Source organism: Triticum urartu, chromosome 7A (assembly GCF_056163025.1).
Source record: "Triticum urartu cultivar PI428250 chromosome 7A, HENAU_Tu73, whole genome shotgun sequence".
NCBI lineage: Eukaryota > Viridiplantae > Streptophyta > Magnoliopsida > Poales > Poaceae > Triticum > Triticum urartu.
The window spans coordinates 264,132,264-264,143,276 of record NC_141879.1 but is presented as its reverse complement, the minus strand read 5'-3'; positions in this window follow the sequence as shown (position 1 = coordinate 264,143,276).

The following is an 11,013-nucleotide window of genomic DNA, read 5'->3' as shown; positions in this document are numbered from 1 at the left end:
GTTAATAGGTTAGTCCCAAAAATCATATAAAATAGCATATAAATGCATATAAAACAACCAAGGTTGATAATATAATAGCATGAATACTTCATAAATTATAGATACGTTGGAGACGTATCATATTGCTTAATTAGTTACTTGCTCAAAATGCTTAGTGATATGCTCCAAAACCCTCAACTACTTTCTCATATCCACATATGTCCCAAACCAAAAGTCAAACTCGGCCCCACCGAAATTTCCTACCCGGCGCCACCGAGTTCACTTGACATAGCCACTGCCACAAACCCTAGTCATTTCGGTCTCACCGATAGGGATCTCGGTCTCACCGAGATGGGATTGCAACCTCTCTGTTTCCCTTCGTAACGTTTTGTTCCAACTGAGATGAGCGATCGGTCCCACCGAGATTGCAATGCAAACTCTCTTTTTCCCCTTCGTAACGTTTCGGTCTAACCAAGATGAGCGAATCGGTCCCACCGAGTTTGCCTGACCAACTCTCTGTTTGCCTATTACCAAAATCGGTCCCACCGAGTTTGTGTAATCGGTCTCACCGAGATTACGTTATGCCCTAACCCTAATGGAATCGGTTCCACCGAGTTGACAGGTTGGTCCCACCGAAAATCCTAATGTTCACATTTTGAACTAAATCGGTCTGATCGAGTTTCATGATTCGGTCCCACCGAGTTCGGTGATTTGTGTGTAATGGTTAGATTTTGTGTGGAGGCTATATATACCCCTCCACCCACTCTTCATTCATGGAGAGAGCCATCAGAACATGCCTACACTTCCAACATACATTTTCTGAGAGAGAATCACCTACACTTGTGTTGAGGTCAAGATATTCCATTCCAACCACATAAATCTTGATCTCTTGCCTTCCCCAAGTTGCTATCCACTCAGACCCTCTTTCCACCAAATCCAATCCTATGAGAGAGAGCTCAGTGTTGGGGAGACTATCATTTGAAGCACAAGAGCAAGGAGTTCATCATCAACACACCATCTATTACCCTTTGGAGAGTGGTGTCTCCTAGATTGGCTAGGTGTCACTTGGGAGCCTCCGTCAAGATTGTGGAGTTGAACCAAGGAGTTTGTACGGGCAAGGAGATTGCCTACTTCATGAAGATCTACCCTAGTGAGGCAAGTCCTTCATGGGTAATGGCCATGGTGGGATAGACAAGGTTGCTTCTTCGTGGACCCTTCGTGGGTGGAGCCCTCCGTGGACTCGCGCAACCGTTACCCTTCGTGGGTTGAAGTCTCCATCAACGTGGATGTACGATAGCACCACCTATCGGAACCACGCCAAAAATCTCTGTGTCTACATTGCGTTTGCTCCCTGAAACTCCTCCCTTTACCTTCATATGCAATTGTTTTACATTCCGCTGCTATACTCTTAGAATTGCATGTGTAGGTTAATTACTTGACTTGTGCTAAGTTGTTAAAATCTGCCAAGACTTAAAATTGGGAAAAGGCTAGATTTTTATTTGGTCAAGTAGTCTAATCACCCCCTCTAGACATACTTTCGATCATACATATCTATTGGTGGGCATCTCCATAGCCCGTTGATACGCCTAGTTGATGTGAGACTGTCTTCTCCTTTTTTTTTCTCCACAACCACCATTCTATTCCACCCATAGTGCTATGTCCGTGGCTCACGCTCATGTATTGCGTGAAGATTGAAAAAGTTTGAGAACATCAAAAGTATGAAACAATTGCTTGGCTTGTCATCGGGGTTGTGCATGATTTAGATATTTTGTGTGATGAAGATAGAGCGTAACCAGACTATATGATTTTGTAGGGATAGCTTTCTTTGGCCATGTTATTTTGAGAAGACATGATTACTTTGTTAGCACGCTTGAAGTATTACTATTTTTATGTCAATATTAGACTTTTATCTTGAATCTTTTGGATCTGAACATTCATGCCACAATAAAGAGAATTACATTGATAATTATGTTAGGTAGCATTCCACATCAAAAATTCTATTTTTATCATTTACCTACTCGAGGACGAGCAGGAATTAAGCTTGGGGATGCTTGATACATCTCCAACGTATCTATAATTTTTGATTGTTCCATGCTATTATATTATCAATCTTGGATGTTTTATATGCATTTATATGATATTTTATATGATTTTTGGGACTAGCGTATTAACCTAGAGCCCAGTACCAGTTTATGTTTTTTCCTTCTTTTTGAGTATCGCAGAAAAGGAAAACCAAATGGAGTCCAATTGACCTGAAATTTCACGGAGATTACTTTTGGACCATAAGAATCCCACGGAGTATCGGAGATGGGCCAGAAGAGTCCCGAAGCACCCACGAGGGTGGGGGCACGCCCTACCCCCCCTGGGCGCGCCCCCTACCTCGTGACTGCCTCGGAGACCCCCCTGACTTGTTCCCGATGCCAAAACCTCTTATATATCCCCAAACTTCCAGAACATAACCTAGATCGGGAGTTCCACCGCCGTAAGCCTGTGTAGCCACCGAAAACCAATCTAGACTCGTTCCGGCACCCTACCGGAGGGGGGAATCCCTCTCCGGTGGCCATCTTCATTATCCTGGCGCTCTCCATGACGAGGAGGGAGTAGTTCACCCTCGGGGCTGAGGGTATGTACCAGTAGCTATGTGTTCGATCTCTCTCTCTCTCTCGTGTTCTTGATTCGGCACGATCTTGATGTATCACGAGCTTTGTTATTATAGTTGGATCTTATGATGTTTCTCCCCCTCTATCTCCTTGTGATGAATTGAGTTTTCCCTTTGAAGTTATCTTATCGGATTGAGTCTTTAAGGATTTGAGAACACTTGTTGTTTGTCTTGCATGTGTTTATCTGTGGTGACAATGGGATATTCACGTGATCTACTTGATGTATGTTTTGGTGATCAACTTGCGAGTTTTGTGACCTCATGAACTTATGCATAGGGGTTGGCACACGTTTTCGTCTTGACTCTTCGGTAGAAACTTGGGGGCACTCTTTGAAGTTCTTTGTGTTGGTTGAATAGATGAATCTAAGATTGTGTGATGCATATCATATAATCATACCCACGGATACTTGAGGTAACATTGGAGTATCTAGGTGACATTAGGGTTTTGGTTGATTTGTGTCTTAAGGTGTTATTCTAGTACGGACTCTAGGATAGATTGAACGGAAAGAATAGCTTCATTTTATTTTACTACGGACTCTTGAATAGATCGATCAGAAAGGATAACTTTGAGGTGGTTTTGTACCCTACAATAATCTCTTCGTTTGTTCTCCGCTATTAGTGACTTTGGAGTGACTCTTCGTTGCACGTTGAGGGATAGTTATATGATCCAATTATGTTGTTATTGTTGAGAGAACTTGCACTAGTGAAAGTATAAACCCTAGGCCTTGTTTCCTAGCATTGCAATACCATTTACGCTCACTTTTATCACTTGCTACCTGGCTGTTTTTATATTTTCAGATTACAAAAACCTATATCTACCATCCATATTGCACTTGTATCACCATCTCTTCACCGAACTAGCGCACCTATACAATTTACCATTGTATTGGGTGTGTTGGGGACACAAGAGACTCTTTGTTATTTGGTTGCAGGGTTGCTTTAGAGAGACCATCTTCATCCTACGCCTCCCATGGATTGATAAACCTTAGGCCATCCACTTGAGGGAAATTTTCTACTGTCCTACAAACCTCTGCACTTGGAGGCCCAACAACGTCTACAAGAAGAAGGTTGTGTAGTAGACAACAATCGCCAGTCGATTGTGCATGTCTTCACTGCTCGGCTGCCCTGTGCGTCGCCACTCGGTCGTGCACGTATTCACCACTCGGATGCCCCGTGCTTCGTCAGTCGGTCGCCCCGTGCATCTTCACTCAGTTGTACACATCCTCGCCCCTCGGCCGCCCCGCGCGTCACCAATAGGTGGACATGTCTTCACCACTACACCCCCAACACGGGAACGACTAAGTTACTCATATGATCAAACCTCATATCACACTCTGTAGCAAGCTTACCTCTTTCGAGCATCACTCGGGGACTACGCATAGCCGTTGGTGATACGTCTCCAACGTATCTATAATTTTTGATTATTCCATGCTATTATATTATCTGTTTTGGATGTTTAATGGGCTTTAATTTAACTTTTTATATTTTTTTGCGACTGACCTACTAACCAAAGGCCCAGTGCAAATTGTTGTTTTTTGCCTATTTTAGTGTTTCGCAGAAAAGGAATATCAAACAGAATCCAAACGGAATGAAACCTTCGGGAGAGTTATTTTTGGAACAAACGTGATCCAGGAGACTTGGAGTGGACGTCAAGAAAGAAGCGAGGAGGCCACAAGACAGGAGGGCGCGCCCAGGGGGGTAGGCGCGCCCCCACCCTCATGGGCCCCTCGCAGCTCCACCGACGTACTTCTTCCTCCTATATATACCCATATACCCCGAAAACATCTAGGAGCACCACGAAACCCTATTTCCACCGCCGCAACCTTCTGTACCCTTGAGATCCCATCTTGGGGCCTTTTCCGGCGCTCTGCCGGAGGGGGAATCGATCACGGAGGGCTTCTACATCAACACCATAGCCTCTCCGATGATGTGTGAGTAGTTTACCATAGACCTTCGGGTCCATAGTTATTAGCTAGATGGCTTGTTCTCTCTCTTTGGATCTCAATACAAAGTTCTCCTTGATTCTCTTGGAGATCTATTCGATGTAATTCTTTTTGCGGTGTGCTTGTCGAGATCCGATGATTTGTGGGTCTATGATCAAGATTATCTATGAACAATATTTGATTCTTCTCTGAAATCTTTTATGCATGATTTAATATCTTTGCAAGTCTATTTGAATTATCAGTTTGGTTTGGCCTACTAGATTGATCTTTCTTGCAATGGGAGAAGTGCTTAGCTTTGGGTTAAATCTTGTGGTGTCCTTTCCTAGTGACAGCAGGGGAAGCAAGGAACGTATTGTATTGTTGCCATTGAGGATAAAAAGATAGGGTTTATATCATATTGCTTGAGTTTATCCCTCTACATCATGTCATCTTGCCTAATGCGTTACTCTGTTCTTATGAACTTAATACTCTAGATGCATGCTGGATAGCAGGCGATGTGTGGAGTAATAGTAGTAGATGCAGAATCGTTTCGGTCTACTTGTCGCGGACGTGATGCCTATATACATGATCATGCCTAGATATTCTCATAATTATTCGATTTTCTATCAATTTCTCGACAGTAATTTGTTCACCCACCGTAGAATTTGCTATCTTGAGAGAAGCCACTAGTGAAACCTATGGCCTCTGGGTCTATCTTCCATCATATTATTTTCCTATCAACTTGCTATTTCTATTACCGTTTATTTTGCAATCTTTATTTTCCAATCTATATCATAAAAATACCAAAAATATTTATCTTATTATCTCTATCAGATCTCACTTTCGTAAGTGATCGTGAAGGGATTGACAACCCCTTTATCGCGTTGGTTGCGAGGTTCTTGTTTGTTTGTGCAGGTACTAGCCGACTTGCGTGTTACCTCCTACTGGATTGATACCTTGGTTCTCAAAAACTGAGGGAAATACTTACCCTACTATGCTGCATCACCCTTTCCTCTTCAAGGGAAAACCAACGCATGCTCAAGAGGTAGCAAGAAGGATTTCTGGCGCCGTTGCCGGGGAGGTTGCACCAAGTCAAGTCAAGATTTGATCTACCAACAACTAGCCATCTTTGGCGCCATATATGTACAAGTCAAGACATAGCAAGTACCCATCACAAACCCTTATCCCTCGCATTACATTATTTGCCATTTGCCTCTCGTTTTCCTCTCCCCCACTTCACCCTTGTCGTTTTATTCACCCTCTTTTCCGCTTGCCTCTCTTTCGTTCGCCTCTTTTTGCTTGCCTCTTGTTTTCTTGTGCGTTGGATTGTTTGTCACGATGGCTCAAGATAATACTAAATTGTGTGACTTTTCCAATACCAACAATAATGATTTTATTAGCACTCCGATTGATCCTCTTACCGATGCTGAATCTTGTGAAATTGATATTGCTTTGCTGAATCTTGTCATGAAAGATCTGTTTTCTGGCCTTCCTAGTGAAGATGCCGCTACCCATCTAAACAGCTTTGTTGATTTGTGTGATATGCAAAAGAAGAAAGATGTGGATAATGATATTGTTAAGTTGAAGCTATTTCCGTTTTCGCTTAGAGATTGTGCTAAAACGTAGTTTTCGTATTTGCCTAAAAATATTATTGATTCATGGAATAAGTGCAAAGATGCTTTTATCTCTAAGTATTTTCCTCCCGCTAAGATCATCTCTCTTAGAAACGATATTATGAATTTTAAGCAACTTGATCATGAGCATGTTGCACAAGCTTGTGAGAGGATGAAATTAATGATACGTAATTGCCCTACACATGGTTTGAATTTATGGATGATCATACAAATTTTTTATGCTGGATTGAATTTTGCTTCTAGAAATCTTTTAGGTTCGGCCGCGGGAGGCACTTTTATGGAAATCACTTTAGGAGAAGCTACTAAACTCCTAGATAATATTATGGTTAATTATTCTCAATGGCACACCGAAAGATCTACTAGTAAAAGGGTTCATGCTATAGAAGAAATTAATGTTTTGAGTGGAAAGATGGATGAACTTGTGAAATTGTTTGCTAATAATAATGTTTCTTCTGATCCTAATGATATGCCTTTATCTACTTTGATTGAGAATAATAATGAATCTATGGATGTGAATTTTTTTGGTAGGAACAATTTTGGTAACAACGCGTATAGAGGAAACTTTAATCCTAGGCCGTTTCCTAGTAATTCCTCTAATAATTATGGTAATTCCTACAACAACTCTTATGGAAATTTTAATAAGATGCCCTCTGATTTTGAGACTAGAGTTAAAGAATTATGATTTCGCAAAAGAATTTTAATGCTTTGCTTGAAGAAAAATTGCCTAAGATTGATGAGTTGGCTAGGAACGTGGATAGAATTTCTCTTGATGTTGATTCTTTGAAACTTAGATCTATTCCACCTAAGAATTATATCAGTGAGTCTCTCAAAGCCATGATAATTTCCATTGATGAGTGCAAGAAAGAACCGCTAGGATGCGTGCTAAAAAAGATTGCTTTATAAAAAGCATGGTCTTCTAGTTTTCACGATAATAAGGATGAAGATCTAAAAGTGATTGATGTGTCTCCTATTAAATCTTTGTTTTGCAATATGAATCTTGATAATGATGGGACTGGAGATGAGTCAACTTTAGTTAAAAGGCGTCCCAATGATTCGGAGTTTTTAGATCTTGATGCAAAAATTGGTAAAAGTGGGATTGAAGAGATCAAAACTTTACATATCAATGAACCCACTATTTTGGATTTCAAGGAATTTAATTATGATAATTGCTCTTTGATAGATTGTATTTCCTTGTTGCAATCCGTGTTAAATTCTCCTCATGCTTATAATCAAAATAAAGCTTTTACCAAACATATCGTTGATGCTTTAATGCAATCTTGTGAATAAAAGCTTGAATTAGAAGTTTCTATCCCTAGAAAACTTTATGATGAGTGGGAACCTACTACTAAAATTAAAATTAAATATCATGAATGCTTTGCTTTATGTGATTTGGGTGCTAGTGTTTCCACGATTCCAAAAACTTTGTGTGATGTGTTAGGTTTCCGTGAATTTGATGATTGTTCTTTAAATTTGCATCTTGTGGATTCCACTATTAAGAAACCTATGGGAAGGATTAATGATGTTCTTATTGTTGCAAATAGGAAATATGTGCCCGTATATTTCATTGTTCTTGATATAGATTGCAATCCTACATGTCCTATTATTCTTGGTAGACCTTTCCTTAGAACGATTGGTGCAATTATTGATATGAAAGAAGGAAATGTTAGATTCCAATTTCCGTTAAGGAATGTCATGGAACACTTTCCTAGGAAGAAAATTAAATTACCTTATGAATCTATTATGATAGCCACTTATGAACTGCATACCAAAGATGATAATATCTAGATCTATTCTTGCTTTTATGCCTAGCTAGGGGCGTTAAACGATAGCGCTTGTTGGGAGGTAACCCAATTTTATTTTTGTTTCTTGTTTTTTTCCTGTTTAGTAATAAATAATTCATCTAGATTCTGTTTAGATGTGGTTTTATGCTTTTAATTAGTGTTTGTGCCAAGTAGAACCTTTGGGAAGACTTGGGGGAAGTTTTTGCGATCTTGCTGTAAAAAACAGAAACTTTAGTGCTCACGAGATTTGGTGCCATTTTTTACTGGAGAGTGAGATTAGGTTGATTCTTTTTGAAGATAATTAATAGACAAAGTCCTCACCTCCACCTATTTATTTCAGAATTTTTGGGGTTACAGAAGTATTCAAACCTACAGATTACTACAGACTGTTCTGTTTTTGACAGATTCTGTTTTTCGTGTGTTGTTGGCTTATTTTGATGAATCTATGGCTAGTATCGGGGGTATGAACCATAGAGAATTTGGAATACAGTAGGTTTAACACCAATATAAATAAATAATGATTTCATTACAGTACCTTGAAGTGGTGGTTTGTTTTCTTATACTAATGGAGCTCATGAGATTTTCTGTTGAGTTTTGTGTTGTGAAGTTTTCAAGTTTTGGGTAAAGATTTGATGGATTTTGGAACAAGGAGTGGCAAGAGCGTAAGCTTGTGTATTCCCAAGGCACCCCAAGGTAAAATTCAAGGACAACCAAAATACTAAGCTTGGAGATGTGTAGGATCGAAAGTATGTCTAGAGGGGGGTGATTAGACTACTTGACCAAATAAAAAATTAACCTTTTCCCAATTTTAGTTCTTGGAAGATTTTAGATATTTTGGGACAAGTCAAGCAATCATCACATAATTCAAGCAAGCATGCAAAGAGTATATAGGCAGCGGAAAGTAAAGCATGCAACTTGCAAGAATGTAAAGGGAAAGGTTTGGAGAATTCAAACGCTATTGGAGACACGGATGTTTTTCCCGTGGTTCGGATAGGTGGTGCTATCCTACATGCACGTTGATGGAGACTTCAACCCACGAAGGGTAACGGTTGCGCGAGTCCACATAGGGCTCCACCCAAGGGCAACGGTTGCGCGAGTCCACACAGGGCTCCACCCACGAAAGGTCCACGAAGAAGCAACCACCCACAAAGGGTCCACGAAGAAGCAACCTTGTCTATCCCACCATGGCCAACACCCACACAGGACTTGCCTCACTAGCGGTAGATCTTCACGAAGTGGGCGATCTCCTTGCCCTTACAAACTCCTTGGTTCAACTCCACAATCTTGTCGGAGGCTCCCAAGTGACACCTAGCCAATCTAGGAGACACCACTCTCCAAGAAGTAACAAATGGTGTGTAGGTAATGAACTCCTTGCTCTTGTGCTTCAAATGATAGTCTCCCCAACACTCAACCCTCTCTCATAGGATTTGGATTTGGTTGAAAGAAGATTTGAGTGGAAAGCAACTTGGGAAGGCTAGAGATCAAAATTCATATGGTAGGAATGGAATGTCTTGGTCTCAACACATGAGTAGGTGGTTCTTTCTCAGAACATATGAGATGGAATGATGTGTGTGTTCTGATGGCTCTCTCACTGAATGAGAAGGAGGTGGAGGGGTATATATAGCCTCCACACAAAATCCAACCGTTACACAGTTTTCCAATCTCGGTGGGACCGAATCAATAAGCTCGGTCGGACCAAAAATGTAAACCTAGTGACCGTTAGTGATTTTCGGTGGGACTGACATGCAACTCAGTAGGACCGATATGGTTAGGGTTTGGGCATAACGTAATCTCGGTGAGACCGATTACACAAACTCGGTGAGACCGAATTTGGTAATTAGCTAACCAGAGAGTTGGTCAGGCAAACTTGGTGGGACCGATTTGCTCTTTCGGTGAGACCGAGTGGAACTCGGTGAGACCGAAAAGTTACAAAGGGGAAACACTGAGTTTACATTGCAATCTTGGTGGGACCGATTCGCTCTTTCGGTGGGACCGAAAAGTTACGAAAGGGAAACAGAGAGTTTGCAACCCCATCTCGGTGAGACCGAGATCCCTATCGGTAGGACCGAATTGCTAGGGTTTGGCAGTGGCTAATGACAAGTGAAACTCGGTGGCGCCGGATAGGAAGAATGGGTAGGACCGAGTTTGGCTTAGGGTTTAGGTCATATGTGGATATGGGAAAGTGGTTGAGGGTTTTGGAGCATATCACTAAGCACATGAAGCAAGAGGCTCATTAAGCAACACCTCATCCCTCCTTAATAGTATTGGATTTTCCTAAAGACTCAATGTGATCTTGGATCACTAAAATATAAAATGAAGAGTCTTGAGCTTTTGAGCTTTAGCCAATCCTTTGTCCTTAGCATTTTGAGGGTTCCACTTTCACATCCATGCCATGCCAATCATTGAGCTTTCCTGAAATAATCATCTTGGAATAGCATTAGCTCAATGAGCTATATGTTGTTATGAATTACCAAAACCACCTAGGGATAGTTGCACTTTCAATCTCCCCCTTTTTGGTAATTGATGACAACATATAGATCAAAGCTTCGACAAATGATAATAAGCAAGAAATATATCGTCGCTTTGAGAAGTATGTGATAAGTAAGAGCTCCCCCTAAATTTGTGCATATTTAAAATTTGCTTTGGACTGCAAATGCACAAAGAGTTAGAGTCATGGGTTACTCTTCCATGTCACATACATCTTGGTGGAGTGCTCAAAATGATAAGAATGAAATACATGCACTCATCACAAATAAAAGTGAATGATCACACAAGATAGATAGGATAATAGCATTAAGCAAGCATTAAGTGTAGCTTATGATCAAACACATGATCATCAATGTCTCACGAATAATGACGTAGTATCTCAAACACTCAAAAGCAAACAAGTTCGAAAAACCACCAAATAAAGCAAGAGAGAAAAGCAACACTCTCTCTCTCGAAGCCTATGATCTATACATCTTCTCCCCCTTTGGCAACAAGTTACCAAAAAGTTCCTAGAAAATGCATAGCACTAGATCGACGCTCAGGCTTGATCT